Here is a 19520-nt window from a genome sequence, read left to right on the forward strand (position 1 = left end):
AACAGAGGCACATGGGTTGACAGAGACAACTGAGATGTGGTAGCCTATTTCAGGAACATCAGAAAAAGCAGCCGTTCTACTCTAGTATAAAGAGGCAATAGTCAACAATGCACTGGAGTAAAATGGAGAAGAAACAAGTGGAGAACTTATTTTATTATTGTACTTTTTATCTTTGTCTTCACTTGTAAAAACTTGGTGTTATATAAACCAAGTAGCAGCTAGTAATTAGAACAGAATTTTTCCAGAGCTGTTTAGAAAAATCTTGAGAAAAATTATCTAGTTTGTACTAGGATGCAGCTGTGATCAACTTCTTGAATCACAGATTTTCTGAAATACCATCTCTGGTGGAACAACAAATCCACCAGAAAAGTTTTTAAGGTCTGTTGTGTTCTGTACTTTTGTGCTTGAATATATATCTGTCTGCATTAGGTTAAAGCAATTCACACACTTGTTTATCTTAAACACACAGCCTTTGAAACTGCTCAAAACTTGAAAAAGTTTTGAGATTTACATTCAACCCCCCTTCTGTAAATCTCATTGTTAGTCCACTAGGAATAACAATTGGTATTAGAGCAGGCTCTTGACACACAAAGAGTTTAAAGTTCTTGGAAACTAACAAAGATGAGTAAGAAGGATATTGGAGTAAAGATCCCAGTTCTTGACAAAGATAGTTATCACCATTGGAAGGTGAAAATGCACCTTCATCTACTCTCCCAAGATGAAGGTTATATAAACTGCATTGAGAATGGTCCTCACATTCCCCACAAAGTAGCCACAGTTGCTACAGCCACAATTGTTGTTGGTCAATCCATTCCAAAACCTAGAGCAGAATGGACAATGGAAGACACAGAAGAAGTCCACAAGGATAAGAAGGCTATGAACATTTTGTTTAATGGTCTTGACAAGGATATGTTTGACAATGTGATAAATTGCACAACTGCCAAAGAGGTTTGGGACACAGTTCAGCTACTGTGTGAAGGTACAGAACAAGTAAAAGAAAACAAAATGCAGCTTCTCATTCAACAGTATGAGTACTTTCATTTTGAAGAAAATGAATCTTTAAATGACACATTCAATAGATTCCAAAAGCTGTTGAATGGACTGAAGCTGTATGGTAGAGTGTACCAGGTGAAGGATTCAAATCTTAAATTTTTAAGATCCTTGCCAAAGGAATGGAAACCCATGACTGTCTCCTTGAGAAACTCTCAAGATTGTAAGGACTTCACTCTTGAAAGATTATATGGAATCTTGAAGACTTATGAACTAGAGCTGGAACAGGATGAGGTATTGGAGAAGGGAAGAAAGAAAGGAGGTTCAGTTGCCTTGGTAGCTGAAAATGAGAAAGAATGCAGACAAGAAACTGTGAGATCAACATTAAACTCCAAAGATGGCACAAGCAAATCAGAATCAAGCAAGGGTAAGGAGCAAGTTGCTGAGAATGAAGACAACTCCAGCCAAGATGACTCTGATGGTATTGATGAGCATCTTGCATTTATGTCCAGAAGATTTGCAAAGATGAAATTTAAGAAAAACACTAGAGACACTAAACCTCATAAGAACATGGTGGACAAATCCAAGTTCAAGTGTTTCAATTGTGGTATAAGTGGACACTTTGCAAGTGAGTGCAGAAAGCCAACTTCTGAAAAGAAGAAATTTGACCAAGTAGATTACAAAAAGAAATATTTTGATCTGCTCAAGCAAAAGGAGAAGGCTTTCATTACTCAAGAAAAAGACTGGGCAGCTGATGGAGAAGAAGAGGATGAAGATATGGAATATGTCAACTTGGCTCTCATGGCTGATTCTGAGGAAAATGAAGTTATTTCATCAAGCAACCAGGTAATCACTACTGATTTAACACAGCTTACTAAAGAAGAGTGCAATGATGCTTTTAATGACATGTCTACTGAATTGTATCACTTGCGTGTGTCTCTTAAATCTCTTGCTAAAGAAAATAGTAGGATTAAAGAGAACAATCTGTTTTTAAGTAATAGAAATGCTGTGTTAGAAGATAAGTTGATTGACCTAGAGAAAACTAAGCTACATTGTATATCTGTTGAAAATGAACTAGCTGAATCTGTTAAGAAAGTAGAAATACTTTCTAATCAATTAGAGAGAGAGCAAGAGGTGATTAAAGCCTGGAAGACATCTAGGGATGTTAGTGCTCAAATTGTCAAGGTCCAAGGAATTGAATCATTTTGTGAGACTGCCTGGGATAAAAACAAAAAGAAAATGGAATTAATTGATGGGCTGTCAACGGATGTGGAATCAACGGATGATGAAAATTATCCGTTGAAGGAAGAAAAGGAGCATCCGTTGAAGGTTCCTCAATTAAAACAGGCAGATGTTTCTAACAGTGAAAAACTAAAGAAACTCAACAAAAAGTTTGGTTCAACTTCCAAGAACTTTGTCAAAGAAGAAGCAAGCACATCCAAAGATTTCAGTAAGGTGAATATAGGACACATGACCTTAGATCAGTTAAAGAATAGGCTCAAAGTGGTTGAGGATAAAAAGGAAACTAAAAGGAAATCTAATAGAAATGGGAAGGTAGGGGTTAACAAACATAACAATTACACACCTGATAAGTATGCTCCTAGAAAAAGCTGTGTGCATTGTAATAGTGTTAATCATCTATCTGCTAATTGCAAATCTATTAAGAAAACTCCCAAACCTGTACCCTCTTCCATGCCTAAAATGTCTGCATCACCTCTGCATGCTATGCCTGTTATGTCTCAACAGAATCCTTATGCACATTTTGCAAACATGCCATATTTTAACAATCCTTATCTTACTGCATTTAGTATGCCTCAAATGCCATACAATATGCCTATGTGGAATAACATGTTTGCACAATCCATGCCTTATCAAATTCCAAATGTGCTAAATGATTCTGTGACTAACCCTACACCTCAACCAACTACATCTAAGATCAAGGTTGACTCAAAGTTACCTAAGTCTAAAGATGCAGGAGGAATGAAGTCTAGGAGAAAGGCTAACATGAATGGACCCAAGGAAACTTGGGTACCAAAATCAACTTGACTGATTTTATGGTGTGCAGGGAAACAGAAGAAATCTATGGTACTTGGACAGTGGCTGTTCAAGACACATGACAGGAGATTTCTCCCTGCTCACAGAGTTTAAGGAGAGAGCTGGCCCTAGCATAACCTTTGGAGATGACAGCAAAGGGTTTACTATGGGATATGGCTTGATTTCAATAAGGAATGTCATCATTGATGAAGTTGCATTAGTTGATGGTCTCAAGCACAACTTACTGAGCATCAGTCAACTATGTGATAGAGGGAATACAATTTCCTTCAATTCTGAAGCCTGTGTTGTCACCAGTAAGAAAGACAACAAAGTGGTTCTAACTGGAGTTAGAAAAGGAAATGTGTACTTAGCTGACTTCAAATCTACTGATGCAGAATCTATTACTTGTCTCTTCAACAGAGCAAGTCCAGTTGAAAGTTGGCTATGGCACAAGAAGCTATCCCATTTGAATTTCAAGACAATGAATGATCTAGTCAAAAAGGACTTAGTTAGAGGAATTCCTCTTGTTGAATTCTCAAGGGATGGTTTGTGTGATGCTTGTCAGAAAGGCAAACAAAGGAAAGCATCATTCAAAAAGAAGCTTGAAACAACAATTGATGAACCATTACAGCTGCTACATATGGATTTGTTTGGACCAGTCAATGTATTGTCAATTGCAAGAAAAAGATATTGCTTAGTGATTGTAGATGATTTCTCAAAGTTTTCATGGGTCTATTTTCTTGGATCAAAGGATGAAGCAAGTGAAATTATTATCAATCACATCAGGCAAGTCAATAATCATCCTGACTTGAAGGTTAGGAATATCAGGAGTGACAATGGAACTGAGTTCAAGAATTTGACAATGAGGTTGTTCTGTGAAGAAAATGGAATCATGCATGATTTCTCAGCTCCAAGAACACCTCAGCAAAATGGGGTAGTTGAAAGAAAGAACAGATCTTTAATTGAGGCTGCTAGAACAATGCTTGAAGAATCAAAGTTACCAACATATTTCTGGGCTGAAGCTGTTAATTGTGCCTGCTACACTCAGAATATTTCTTTGATCAATCAAGCTAAAGGCATGACTCCTTATCAGTTGTTCAAGAGAAGAAAACCAACTCTAAACTTTCTTCATATCTTTGGATGTAAATGCTTTATATTGAGAAATCAATCTGACCATAAAGGGAAGTTTGATGCAAAGGCTGATGAAGGGATATTTATTGGTTACTCAGCTGGAAAATCTTATAGGGTCTACAATCTAAGAACCAACATTGTTATGGAATCTGTGCATGTTGTGTTTGATGATAAAAAGATTGATGGACTAACAGATGAGGGACAACATGAAAGACTCAAAATTGACAACATTGAGATATATTGTGATGATAGTGAAGAGGAGACTGATGGAGATGACACTTCAAAAGGGATTCAAAACATGCACTTGGATAATGCACAAAATTCTGCATCCATTGATAGAGGCAATGCAGTATCCGTTGAAAGACATAGTGCATCATCCGTTGAAGTACAAAATGAAGCATCCGTTGATCATAGTTCATCAACGGATAATCGATTTACATCATCAGTTGATAAAACTCCAAGTTCCCTGCAAAGGACCAACAACTCAGGGGGAGTTTCAACTAATCAACACTCTGTCTCACATCATGACAATACTGAGGCCACCTCATCTAGAGTATATCTTCCACCTCAAAGGAAATGGACCAAGAATCATCCCTTTGAACTGATCATTGGTGATGCATCATCTAAAGTGCAAACAAGAAAAGCTACTCAAGATGAATGTCTGTATAGTAGTTTTCTATCTCAGGAGGAACCTAAGAAAGTGGAAGAAGCTTTATTGGATTCAGATTGGATATTAGCTATGCAGGAAGAGCTGAACCAATTTGAGAGAAACAAAGTTTGGAAGCTGGTACCCAAACCAAAGAACAAGAGTCCTATTGACACAAAATGGGTATTCAGAAACAAGATGGATGAAAATGGCATTGTCATAAGGAATAAAGCAAGATTGGTTGCTAAAGGCTATTCTCAACAAGAGGGAATAGATTTTGATGAGACATATGCTCCTGTTGCAAGACTTGAAGCCATCAGAATTTTTCTAGCCTATGCAGCCCATGCCAATTTCAAAGTCTATCAAATGGATGTCAAGAGTGCATTTCTAAATGGGAAATTGGAGGAAGAAGTTTATGTAAGTCAACCTCCAGGGTTTGAAGATCCAAATTTTCCAGACTATGTGTATTATCTGTTGAAAGCACTCTATGGACTGAAGCAAGCACCTAGAGCCTGGTATGAAACCTTATCAAAATTCCTTTTGGAGAATCACTTCACTAGAGGTACTGTTGATAAAACTCTCTTCTTTAGGAATGTTAATGGCTCTAGTATACTTGTTCAAATTTATGTAGATGACATAATATTTGGATCTACAGATGATAAGCTTTGTAAAAAGTTTGCTAAGCTAATGCAAAGTAATTATGAAATGAGCCTGATGGGAGAACTAACCTATTTTCTTGGTTTACAAGGTAAACAAGTTAGTGATGGAATTTTCATTAGTCAAACTAAATATATTTATGATCTTTTAAAGAAGTTTGACTTAATAGAATGTTCATCTGCAAAAACTCCCATGGCCACTGCCACCAAACTTGAATTAAATAAGACTGAAAGGTCTGTAGACATTACAAGTTATAGAGGCATGGTTGGTTCACTTTTATACTTAACAGCCAGTAGACCAGATATAATGTTTTCTACATGTCTCTGTGCTAGATTTCAAGCTGACCCTAAAGAATCTCACTTAGTAGCTATTAAAAGAATTTTCAGATATCTCAAGGGGACTCCAAATCTAGGAATTTGGTACTCTAGAGAGTCTGGTTTTGATCTAATTGGCTACTCAGATGCAGACTATGCAGGTTGCAAAATAGACAGGAAAAGTACAACTGGCTCCTGCCAATTCCTGGGAAACAAGCTTGTATCATGGTTTAGCAAAAAGCAAAATTCAGTCTCTACTTCTACAGCTGAGGCTGAATACATTGCTGCTGGAAGTTGCTGCTCTCAAGTGTTATGGATGAGGAATCAACTCCTTGATTATGGACTACATGTTGATAGAATTCCTATTTTTTGTGACAACACAAGTGCCATAGCCATAACAGAGAATCCTGTGCAGCACTCAAGGACCAAGCACATTGATATCAAGTACCACTTCATTAGGGAACATGTGATGAAAGGTACAGTGGAACTTCATTTTGTTCCAAGTGAACAACAAATTGTAGACATATTTACCAAGCCACTTGATGAATCAACTTTCACAAGATTGGTAAGTGAGCTAGGTATGCTTAATTACTCTTAAAATTCATGTCCTTATTGCAATTTGAATTGAAGCCTGAAATGTATTAGCTGCAAGAACAAATTTGATTTTTAACATAGATTATTCCATCAACGGATATTCCCTATCCGTTGAAAGTCAAAATTGTTCTATCAACGGATGTTCATTATCCGTTGAAAGTCATATACATTTCTGGAATTTTTATCCGTCAATGGATAAAACTGAAGTGCTCTTCAACGGATGACAGTTTACCTTATCCGTTGAAATATCACATCAGTCGATTCAAGTGTTTCACAGCCGTTGATTCTATTGTCTTAACCGTTGATACTCATACATACAGCTGTATGTATTTGTTTTAAAGGTAGTTTTCAGAATACTTACAGTTTATTCTTAAACGGCTGAAATTCACTTACACATATTTATTGTTTAATCACTTATTTATTTTTTTTGGAAAGTATATAAGCCCTTCTGATTTTTCATTTTTACTTTACGCTTTCTTGAAATTTCAAAGCTTTTACCATTTTCTCTCTGTAAAACCTTCAAGTTATTCTCTGCAATTTCTACTCACAACAATGGCACCAGTAGTAAAGATTATGTCTCAATCTGGGTTCATCTATGAGAAGAACAATTTCATAGCTTTGGTAGAAAAGAATGAAGCCCACTCAGATTATCACAAAATGATGGACTTCATCAAAAACTGTAAACTTAGCTATGCAATGCTGGAAGCCCCAACGATTTACTGTGAAGTAGTTGAGGAAATTTGGACAACTGCTGAGTTCAACTCCATAGAAATGACTATCTCCTTCACTCTCAAAGGTAAAAATCACTGTGTTAACTGTGATGACTTACTAGCATGTTTTAAATTACCTGAGAACAATGCCATGACACCACACACTGATAATGATGTATCCAACATGTTAGATTCCATAGGTTATTCTCCTCTGCTAGTTTAGGGAGTATTAAAAGAAAAGGCCTTAGAAAAGAATGGAGTTTTCTTGGGGATGCCTTTATCAAGATTTTCTCTGGGAAAATTAGCAATTTTGATGCCATAACTTCATCTCTTGTTAATATGCTCTATATGCTTGTTTCTGATAGGTATTTTAATTTTAGCAACTATGTTATGCTAGAATTGGGTACTAGATTAGGTAACAAAGCTAATAGACCTAATAACATCTATTATGCTAGATTCTTTATGTTATTGGCTAACCATGTTGCTGAAGGTTTGGTCATTACGAATGAGAATAATAAACTCAAGTGCTGGGCACAAGAGAAAAGAGTTCTTGCAGATTTATTGAGAATGGATCTCAACAGCAGTGTGCCATTGGTATATTTACCAATCATGAATGCACCTCAGGTAGGTGAGGTAATTGCTTCTACAACTCCTACTTCCTCCAACCCCTCTATTTCTTTATCTTCTAGTGTGGCCATGGAATCTGTGACAATGCCCCAACAGATTCCTACCAAGGTCACCAAAACTAAACTTTCAAAATCAAAGACAAAGAAAACCACCTCAGTTGTTTCTCAAAAGACAACAGTTGTAACACCTACCATTAACCCTGAGGGGAGTGAACAGGGTGTGAGTGGTGAGGGGAGGGGTGAACATCAAAGAAACCCCCAGGATAAGGAAGGAGAGAAAAGTGCTTCCCAAGCTAGCCAAGCCACAGTTTCTCAAAAAGCTGTGGTGGTTGAAAAGGTTACTAGCATATCCCTAGCTGCATCCTCCCAAAAGGATGTGACTATTGAAAATAGTTCCCAACCAGGAACACACAAACGAGGGAGGGACACTAAAGCCAAAAACTCACCAACAAAAGCCTTTATTAGAAGAAAGAGAGCTAGAACCCAATCTTCTACACAGGGTGCACACACTGCACAGATACACCCATCTGTATCTATGCCTTCTCAAACTCAGTTTGATGTGGCTCCAACAAATGTGGAGTCACAGCCCCATTCTCTCACAATTAACACACATCAATCACCACACACTTCTTCACCATCTCTAGATGTGGATATGTTATTCCCATCAATTCCTGATTCTCCCTCTTTACAACTCAGGGAGGAGCCCCACTCAAATACAGGTGATCATCATCTTTTAGATGATTTGTTGGATCACCCGCAAATTCTTTCAGATGTAATTGAAGGATCTGTGTCACCAAAACTCATATCAATCTACACAGATTCAACAGTTATATCACTTTCAATTTCTACTTCTTTTCCTTCTTCAACGGATATTACTCATCCGTTGACAAGTGGTTGTTCTTCAACGGATAAGCTTAACAGCAGTTATCCGTTGATACCATCAGTTTCACCTTCAACGGCTATTCCTCATCCGTTGATAGTCTCTACACAAAAAACTGAAACAATTCCAAGTGTAGAAGACTTGATTACTGTACAATCACTGCTAGGACTGAGGGAAGGGAGTGACAATTTGAGTGAGAGGCTGGGTTGCTCCCAGGAAAAAGGAGAGATTGAGAGCTCCAATATGCATGCTATTTCTTCCAGCATGGCAAAAGTAAGTGAGAGGAGTACCACCTTAGTAGGTGAAGGTGAGGGAGTGAGTTGTGTGAGCCAGGGGGAGCCCCTGATGCAAGAACATAGAGAAAATGAGAGAAAGGCAGGTACAGCAGATATAAGGATGGATCCAGCCATTGCTAGTGAGTCAATGATTGTAAATGATGCTGAAAAGGAAAGACAATTTCAGCAACATTACAAAGCTGTAATTGATAACATTTCCTTGGATGCTGACACTTTTACTCATCCTGTTTCAGCCTATCAAGTATTGGCTGCACAGGGCAATGTGGAGGCAGAAAAGACACTACATCTAGTACATACAACAGCATCTCTTCAAAGGGACAAAACTGCTATTAACAAGATGCCTTCAACAGCTGGTGAGTCATTTGAAGAATTTGGAGTAAATTCTGATGATGATGACTTTGTTTCTTCTGATGGAAGCATGAACTTAGGGGGAGATGAGGGCCCTAGTTCTATTCCAAATCTACCTGAATGGGCCTTCACAAAGGAGTCTACAACAGGGCAATTCAATGTCTCCTTAGTCAAACAAATCAGTACTATCAAACAGGCCATTCAGAAAACTTCTCATGCTGGTACAAAGGCTATCCTTACAGCTCACTTGGACTCACTGCATCTCATGAAGTTGCAGCAAGTAAGACAGAATCTGAGTGTGGATGAACTCAGAAAGGATATTGCTGACTTGAAATCCTACAATTCTGAAAAATTGGATTCAGTCATGCCCTTTGGTACAATGCAGAACATTTTGTTGAGATTGAAAAAGGAATCACATACTGAAAAAAGGCTGGCCAAATTGGAAGACAGAGTTCAAGTTATTGAAGATTCTGTGGCCACCATTCTTCACAACCAACAATCTCAAACAAATCTACTTATGCAGCTGGCAAAAGCACAGGGCCTGACCCCTCTCCTTGATGCTAACAAAAAGGGGGAGAGTAAAAGGGAAGGGGAAGGAGAGCCATCTACAAAAATCCAAATATCTAAAGTGCTAGTTCCTGCCATCACTACTTCTCCAATCATTCAAATCAAAGGAAAGCCTGATGGAATTGATTTAATCCAGCTAGCAGCAGCTGAAATTCAGGTGAAAGAGCAAAGGAGGAGAATTGATGAAAGGATGCAACAGCTGTTTGGCTCAACACAAGATAATTCAATATCTGTGAAACATAGCACAAAGGTTGAACCAATCAATATGGAGCACAAGCCAGAAAGGAGAAATAAGGTTGGAGAGACTTCTTTCAAGAATCTAAAACCTATGGTTCTCAAGCCCAACACCAGATCCAGCAAGGACTCCACAAAGAACCCTCTAGACTTTGCTCAGATGAAAGAAGTGGACTTTCCTCTTCCAAAGCCTGATGAAGACAAAGTTTTGGGTACAAGCATCATAAAACACAAGGAGACCATGGATGAGGCAGTAAGGAGAAACATGGCTATTATCTTTAGAGAGGGAAAGAGCATATGTGTGATGCAAGGACATCCCAAATTCTCAATAGCCAAGAGGGAAGAAACCAAAAGGTTAAAGAAAGAAGCTGAAAAACTCAAGGCTGACAAAAGAGCACAAGCAAAGCTTGAACAAAAGCTAAAGTCAAGTCTAGTTAAAAATGAGAAAGGAATTGAAGTCAGGGGTGAAGACAAGATTGCAAACTTAGATGAGGTTTTTGGGAGTATATTTGGTGAAAGCATGGAGGAAAAAGAGGAATGGCAGAAGGGAAACAGAAGAAAGGCCAAGGCACATAGAAGGAGTGAAGGCAACACTGAAGAAACTAAATCTCTACCTTCCATACCTGAACCCTTTGTTGCTGATCCCACTATAAACATCCATGGTGAACCAATCATCCCAAAAGAGGAACCTATTGATTGGGACACCATCAATTTGCCTACCTTTTTAACCACTCTTCCACTACCAAAGAAACAGAAAAGAAAATCCAAATCTACACCTCTCCTAAACTGTAAGAAATTCACTCAAAAACATAAACCTAACCCTAAGCCACCCATTTCTAAAGATGATTATGTTCACATCTGTGACATAAAAGAAATTTCAGACATTGAACTCTATCTGGATGAGCTGGAGGATGTAAGGGGAATTGCTGCTTACAGACAGCTACCAGAGAGATTGGTGTTCAGATACCAAGGAGCTGGGGAAAGAACATGGCCTCTCTACAGGATTCTGAATGAAGGTTACTCTACCTTGATCAGAGTCTTTTCAGCCATACAAAAGGATTCTGGCTTTACCAGGACTGCCAAGACTGAAATTCTCAACAAGATTGCCAACATAAGGAAAACTTGGAGGGAGCCCAATGCTTTGCCCAGAACCTTACTCATTCAAGAAAGGGGAACTACAATTCACAAATCACCTCATTGGTTGATGGAATTCAGAGATGATAAAGGAGTCAGAAGATTTTTCAGACTTGAAGACCAACTCAAGATTGCCAGCAATGAAACTCTCAAAGAAATGCAATCTAAGTTGGATATCAGTGATGAAGATGAAGCTGAATTCTTCAGACAACTCCAACTCCAAATTGAGGAAAATGAAAAAGGGCTAGGAAAGAAAACCAGGGATCAAAGAAGAAAAAGATGATTTGCTCAGGCTAGAGGAGCACCCTTGGAAACACTGTAAATCTTCAATTACCTTCTAGTACATACACTTTGGCAGCACTTTTAAATTTCTACTTAGTTTCAGTTCATATATTTGTTAAGTGTTTTGTTATCATCAAGTTAACCTTGAATTTATGTCTACAATTCTTATAGACATAAATAGGGGGAGATTGTTAGGAATATATGTGCATTAGTTTGATGATATGTTTAACAAAACACTTAAGTAGAAATCTAGTGTTTGTAGCCTCAACGGATAAGACCACTTTGGCTATCCGTTGATGGTGTAGCTTTACTAAGAAATAAGTCTAGTGTTGTAGCACATTTCAGTCTCTGAATTTGAGATATAATTCTTAAATGTTGAGGGAAATTATAAGTCATGTTGACTACTAAAGGATATGCAGATAGGAAGGCCAATTGTAAATATTTCAAGCCTTGTAATTTTGTATAAATGAAATGGTATCAACGGATAACTTAAAGACCTTCAACGGATGAGAAACAAAGCTTCAACAGATGTCTCTAAAGCTTCAACGGATAACATCCTTCAACGGATGAGTGCATCAACGGATAGAGCTTCAACTGCTAGCACATCAACGGATAAAGCCATCAACGGATGAAGGCTTCAACGGATGTTTTGTTAAATAGCAGTTGACAAGTGGTAGTTGTACCTACAAACAGAGGCACATGGGTTGACAGAGACAACTGAGATGTGGTAGCCTATTTCAGAAACATCAGAAAAAGCAGCCGTTCTACTCTAGTATAAAGAGGCAATAGTCAACAATGCACTGGAGTAAAATGGAGAAGAAACAAGTGGAGAACTTATTTTATTATTGTACTTTTTATCTTTGTCTTCACTTGTAAAAACTTGGTGTTATATAAACCAAGTAGCAGCTAGTAATTAGAACAGAATTTTTCCAGAGCTGTTTAGAAAAATCTTGAGAAAAATTATCTAGTTTGTACTAGGATGCAGCTGTGATCAACTTCTTGAATCACAGATTTTCTGAAATACCATCTCTGGTGGAACAACAAATCCACCAGAAAAGTTTTTAAGGTCTGTTGTGTTCTGTACTTTTGTGCTTGAATATATATCTGTCTGCATTAGCTTAAAGCAATTCACACACTTGTTTATCTTAAACACACAGCCTTTGAAACTGCTCAAAACTTGAAAAAGTTTTGAGATTTACATTCAACCCCCCTTCTGTAAATCTCATTGTTAGTCCACTAGGAATAACAATGTACTTACCATCAGTGGTCATTAGGACTCATTGATTAAGACGTGTTACTTATTATTTCCGGTTGTGTTTCAGGTACTTTAGCGAGCGTTTATGCAAACACTTTCTCGTACTCGCAAGAGGACTTTAGATACGGCTGAGGAGACAGACTCAGTTCTTGATATTCCAGAGAAGATAGATTTTGAAGATTCGGATAAATAGAGTGAACAGAAAGAACCAGTAATCATGGGTGATCGTATAGTTCCGGCAGATCCAGCTCTGATGGACTTTTCTCGACCTAAAATTGATGACATTCAGTCAAGCATCCTTCATCCGGCTATTCATGCTAACACTTTTAAAATCAAGCCGAGCACTATTCAGATGGTGCAAAATTCTGTTTCTTTCGGAGGTGCTGCGGCTGAAGACCCCAACATGTACATCAGGAATTTTGTCAAGATCTGTAGTACTTTCAAATATAATGGTGTGACTGATGAGGCTATCAAGTTGAGGCTTTTCCCATTCTCTCTGAGGGATAAAGCTAAGGACTGGTTACATTCTGAACCAGCTGGGTCCATCACTACTTGGCAAGATCTTGCGCAAAAGTTTCTAGTGAAGTTCTATCCAATGGCGAAGACTACGGCTATGAGGAGTACTCTTACTCAGTTTGTGCAGCAACCAACAGAATCTATGTGCGAAGCTTGGGAGCGCTACAAGGAGATATTGAGAAAGTGTCCACATCATGGTATGCCTGACTGGATGGTGATCACTGGTTTCTATAATGGTTTGGGGGCCCAATCTCGGCCCATGCTCGATGCAGCAGCTGGAGGCGCCTTGTAGGCCAAAAGCTATACCGAGGCTTATAATCTTATTGAAAGTATGGCTGCAAATGAACATCAAAACCCAACTCAAAGGATGATGCCTGGGAAGGTAGCAGGTATTCTGGAAGTCGATGCAGCTACAGCTATTGCAGCGCTGCTCCAAGCGCTGTCTTTGAAGGTCGATTCTTTAGCCACCTATGGAGTCAATCAGATAGCTATGGTTTATGAGCTTTATGCAGGTTCTCATGCTACGGATCAGTGTTCTCTTGTGAATGAATCTATTCAGTATGTGAACAATTATCAGCGACCGTAGCAGCCCGTGCCAGCTACCTATCATCCTAACAATAGAAATCATCCCAATTTCAGCTGGAACAATACTCAGAATGCTATTCAGCAACCATATCAGCAAGGTGTAAGTAAACAGTTTAATCCACCTGGATTCCAGCAACCACAACATTATGCTCAAAGGCAATCATATCCTCAACAAGGAGGTGCTGCTCCACCTTCTAGTGCTGATTTTGTGGAACTCAAGCTGTTGTGCAAAAGTCAGGCTGTTTCTATCAAGACCTTGGAAAATCAAATCGGTCAAATAGCCAATGCAGTGCTCAACTGTCAACCTAGAACACTTCCCAGCGATACTGAAGTGCCAGGCAGGAAGGAAGCTAAAGAGCAAGTCAAAGCTATTACCTTAAGGTCTAGAAAAGTTGTTGATGCTGAAAAAGTGAAAGACGGAGAAGCTGGAGTTGTTGATGAAGAAGAGAAGCAAAAGGAGAAAGCGGCGGAACCAAGGAAGACTACTGTTGAACACACTCTGCCTGAGGGTAATACAGGGGAGAAACAACTCTATCCTCCACCACCTTTCCCTAAGAGATTGCAACAACAAAAGCTGGATAAGCAGTTCGGTAAGTTTCTGTAGGTGTTCAAGAAACTTCACATCAACATACCTTTCGCTGAGGCTCTGGAGCAAATGCCTAGTTATGTGAAATTTATGAAGAGTATTCTTTCAAGGAAGGTGAAATTGGATGACCTTGAGACCGTTGCTCTAACGGAAGAGTGCAGTGCTGTGCTGCAACAAAAATTACCTCTAAAGCTTAAAGATCCAGGTAGCTTCACCATTCCTTGCACCATTGGCAAGTTGTCTTTTGACAAATGCCTGTGCGATTTGGGAGCAAGAATCAATCTGATGTCGTTGTCTATCTTCAAAAAGTTGAATTTTCCTGATCTAAAGCCCAACTACATGTCTCTACAATTGGCTGATCGTTCTATTACATACCCACGAGGCATAGTGGAGGACGTGTTAGTTAAGGTGGATAAGCTCTTCTTCCCTGCAGACTTTGTCATTTTGGATTTTGAGGAAGACAAGAAGATTCCCATAATCTTGGGAAGACCTTTCTTGGCTACAGGCTGTACCTTGATAGATGTGCAGAATGGTGAACTTACTATGAGGGTGCAGGATCAGGATGTGACATTCAATGTATTCAAGGCAATGAAATTCCCTACAGAAGACGAGGAGTGCTTAAAGGTGGATTTGATTGATTCTGCGGTAACTTCAGAACTTGATCATATGCTAATGTCTGATGCCTTAGAAAAGGCCTTAGTGGGGGACTTTGACAGTGACGATGAGGATGGCAATGAGCAACTACAATATCTAAATGCTTCTTCTTGGAGGCGAAAGCTAGACATGTTATTTGAATCTCTTGGTACTTCTGATCTCAAGAATGCTGTAGGAAAGCTCAAACCATCCATTGAGGAAGCACCTACTTTGGAGCTTAAACTATTGCCTGAACACTTGAGGTATGCTTTTTTAGGTGATGCATCTACTTTACCTGTTATTATTGCATCTGACCTTTCAGGTAGTGAGGAGGACAAGCTCTTGAGGATTTTGAGAGAATTCAAATCGGCTATCGGGTGGACTATAGCAGATATCAAAGGGATCAGCCCTTCGTACTGCATGCATAAAATTCTGCTAGAGGAAGGTAGTAAACCGACTGTTGAGCAACAGTGATGACTTAATCCTATCATGAAAGAAGTGGTAAAGAAAGAAATTCCGAAGTGGCTGGATGCGGGAATCATATATCCTATTTCTGACAATTTTTGGGTGAGCCCCGTGCAATGTGTACCTAAGAAAGGAGGTATCACTGTGGTAGCAAATGAGAAGAACGAGCTCATCCCCACTCGAACAGTCACAGGATCGAGGGTATGCATGGATTACAAAAAGTTGAACAAAGCCACGAGAAAGGATCACTTCCCTCTTCCATTTATTGATCAGATGCTTGACAGGTTGGCCGGTCATGAGTATTATTGTCTTCTGGATGGCTATTCGGGGTATAATCAGATTTGCATTGCACCAGAGGATCAAGAAAAGACTACCTTCACTTGTCCATTTGGCACGTTTGCTTTTCGCAGAGTATCGTTTGATTTATGTGGTGCACCGACCACTTTTCAGAGATGTATGATGGCTATATTCTCTAATATGATTGGAAACAATGTCGAATTGTTTATGGACGACTTCTCCGTCTTTGGACATTTGTATGGTGAATGTTTGAATAATCTTCGTGCGGTGCGTAAAAGGTGTGTGGAAACTAATTTGGTGCTCAATTGGGAAAAATATCACTTTATGGTGTGTGAAGGCATTATTCTTGGGCATAAAGTCTCTAGCAAGGGTCTTGAGGTGGACAAAGCCAAGGTGGGAGTCATAGAAAATCTCCCACCACCTATTTCTGTGAAAGGAATCCGTAGTTTTCTTGGTCATATGGGTTTTTATCGGCATTTCATTAAGGACTTCTCGAAGATATCTAAGCCATTGTGCAACTTGCTCGAGAAGGATGTGCCTTTCAAATTTGATGATGAATGCTTGGCGGCATTCGAGACTATCAAGAAGAGTTTGATAACTGCACCAGTTATTACGGCACCTGATTGGACAGAGCCTTTTGAGATGATATGTGATGCGAGTTATTATGCGGTGGGAGCAGTTCTTGGGCAGTGCAAGAATAATCTTTTTCATGTGATCTACTATGCTAGTAAGACTCTAAATGGAGCTCAAATAAACTACACCACTACTGTGAAGGAGCTCTTGGCTATAGTCTTTGGTTTCGAAAAAATTTCGATATTATCTGCTTGGGACAAAGGTGACAGTATTCACTGATCATGCTGCCATTCGCTATTTTGTCTCAAAGAAGGATTCGAAGCCCAGACTTATTCGTTGGGTGCTCTTGCTACGGGAATTTGAGTTAGAGATCAAGGATCAAAAAGGTACTGAGAATCAAGTAGCTGACCATCTCTCTAGATTAGAGAATCCCGATTCTACTTCTTATGGTAACACATTGATCAACGAATCTTTTTCGAATGAGCAGTTGTTCGCAGTTCAGGAGGAAGAGCCATGGTTCGCAGATATTGTGAACTATCTTGTCAGCAATATAATGCCTCCTAATATGAATGCAGCTCAAAAGAAGAAGTTTCTGCATGAGGTGAAGTGGTACATGTGGGATGAACCGTATTTGTTTAGACAAGGAGCTGACCAGATCATCAGGAGATGTATCCCATTCTATGAGATGGAGGGGATATTACGAGACTGCCATTCCACAGTTTATGGTGGACATTATGGTGGTGAAAAGACAGCAGCTCGTATTCTGTAAACAGGTTTTTTCTCGCCTACTTTGTTTAAGGATGCAAATCAGTTCGTTTTAAGGTGTGATCGTTGCCAAAGAGTGCGGAATCTTACAAGGAAGGATGAGATGCCGTTAAATGTGATGCTTGAAGTCGAGGTCTTTGATGTTTGGGGAATCGAATTCATGGGACCATTTGTCTCATCCTGTAATAATCAGTACATCTTGCTGGCAGTCGATTATGTCTAAAAATGGGTAGAAGTCAAGGCTCTACCGACGAATGATGCAAAGGTAGTGTTGAATTTTCTTCATAAGCAGATTTTCACAAGGTTTGGAATACCACGAGTAATCATAAGTAATGAGGGGTCACATTTCTGCAATCGTAAGTTCACTTCTATGATGCAGCGCTACAATGTGAATCATCGTGTTGTTACTGCCTATCATCCGCAAACGAATGGTCAAGCTGAAGTGTCTAATAGATGAATCAAGCACATTCTAGAGAAAGCTGTTTGTCCGTCAAGGAAGGATTGGTCTTTAAAGCTCGATGAAGCTGTTTGGGTTTATAGAACAACATACAAGACTCCACTTGGGATGTCCCCGTTTCAACTTGTTTATGGTAAGGGATGTCATTTACCTGCGGAGCTTGAGCATAAGGCTTATTGGGCGTTGAAGAAGTTAAACCTTGATCTAGATGCAGCTGGGAAGAAGCGAATGCCTAAGTTAAATGAACTTGATGAATTTCGACTCCAAGCGTACGAGAACAACAAAATGTACAAGGAAAAAGTGAAAAGGTGGCACGACAGGAAGCTATATCATAAGTCATTTGTGCCGGGGCAACAAGTTCTTTTATTCAACTCTCGTCTCTGACTTTTTCCTGGAAAGTTGAAATCAAGGTGGTCTGGACCTTTTATCGTTAAAACTGTGTTTCCACATGGAGCGGTGGAGATTTTTGAGGATGATCCAGGCCAAGCATTCAAGGTTGATGGTCAGCGATTGAAGCATTACTATGGGGACACGGCAAACCGGGAAGTGGTTAGTGCCGTTTTATTGTCAACTTGATTGAAGTACTCTACGTCAAGCTAATGACATAAACGAAGCGCTTCTTGGGAGGCAACCCAAGATTTGTGACTATAGGAACCCTTAGAAGTTAGTAACCTATCCAAAACCACAAAAAAAATCAGAAAAATTGGGCAAGAAAATAGTATTTTCCAGAAACCCTCTAGGCGCCCGCTCAGCTTTGCTGGGCGCCCGCTCAGGATGCTGGGCGCACGCGCAGCTTTGCTGAGCGGCCGCTCAGCCCCCGACTGTTGAAATTTTTTTTGCCTTCTAAAAAATCCAAAAAAATTAGAAAAATTCAAAAACAAAAATACAACCCACAACCCACAATTTCTTTTCCCATAACTGTAATATCCGGGATATATCGTGTAATTATTTTGCTATTAAATAATTATTATGTGTGTTCAGTATCTATTCTGTGAGTTAATTGTTAAATATTATCTGTACTTGGATATTCAAAAAAATAATATTAATTGAGTATTTTAATTTTTATATGTCCAAAATAAAACATAGATAATTGTCATATCTTCCTAATTATTTTTATATTGATTTATGGATTTATAAGGATCATATGAAATTTATAAAATCTTTTTCTGAGTATTTAAAATCTATTTTATAAAAATGGGAACCAATCGACGTCATCCGTTGTTACGTTTTTGGAACCCGAAACTCTTCCAAGAACTCCTTCCTAACCTAATTGTAATATTCCGAGCATATTCCATGTTTCGACTTTTTCGATCCGGCGTACGGTTTGTTCTGCGCGGGTCCCGGCGCAACATTTTCAATACAATATTCGTTTCGGTAAATCAATAAAACCCGTATTTTCGATAAACGGGAGCTTTTTATTAAACTATCCCAATTATCACTTCGTAGTACGTGTAACCAGGCGCTGAGACCAAGACCGCAGTACAAATTGTACTGATTTGGATAATTATCCCGAAAACCGATACCGTTTGGATCAGTTTCTATAAATAAACGTACCGTTTTATATCCGGAATGATCCAACGGGATACTAATTTTCCGTAATTATAAATAGCCTTTTTCCGTATTTTATTTCCTATCAAAATCATTTGCAGATAGTTAATTCTATAATTTTTAAAGAAAAACCCTAATTACAAAAAACTGTTCTAAGAATCAAACAGCAAAACGAAGGCGTTACCGATCTCTGTTTTCAAAGCTTGAGTAACCAAAACGAAGGATTTGAAGTGTTCTATCAGATTCTGAGCTTTGTTTCACTGCAGAATCAAAGGTTTATTTTCTGGAAATTTATTTATTTTCGAATTAAATTTATTAAAAATATGAATTTTTGTTCGGATGATTGTTTGTATGATTTGATGACTCCATGTTGTAGAGCTTATTTTCCTGATTATTT

At 38.8% G+C, this 19520-nt stretch overlaps 1 non-coding gene across 1 annotated transcript; it reads right to left on the minus strand.

Moving 5' to 3' along the window:
• Positions 1–13308: 13308 nt before the first annotated feature.
• Positions 13309–13415, minus strand: LOC141716062 (small nucleolar RNA R71). Its single transcript, XR_012572794.1, has one exon. It is a non-coding gene; the product is annotated as a small nucleolar RNA R71 (small nucleolar RNA).
• Between the last annotated feature and the right edge of the window lie 6105 nt (positions 13416–19520).

Source organism: Apium graveolens, chromosome 3 (assembly GCF_009905375.1).
Source record: "Apium graveolens cultivar Ventura chromosome 3, ASM990537v1, whole genome shotgun sequence".
NCBI classification, from domain to species: Eukaryota; Viridiplantae; Streptophyta; class Magnoliopsida; order Apiales; family Apiaceae; genus Apium; species Apium graveolens.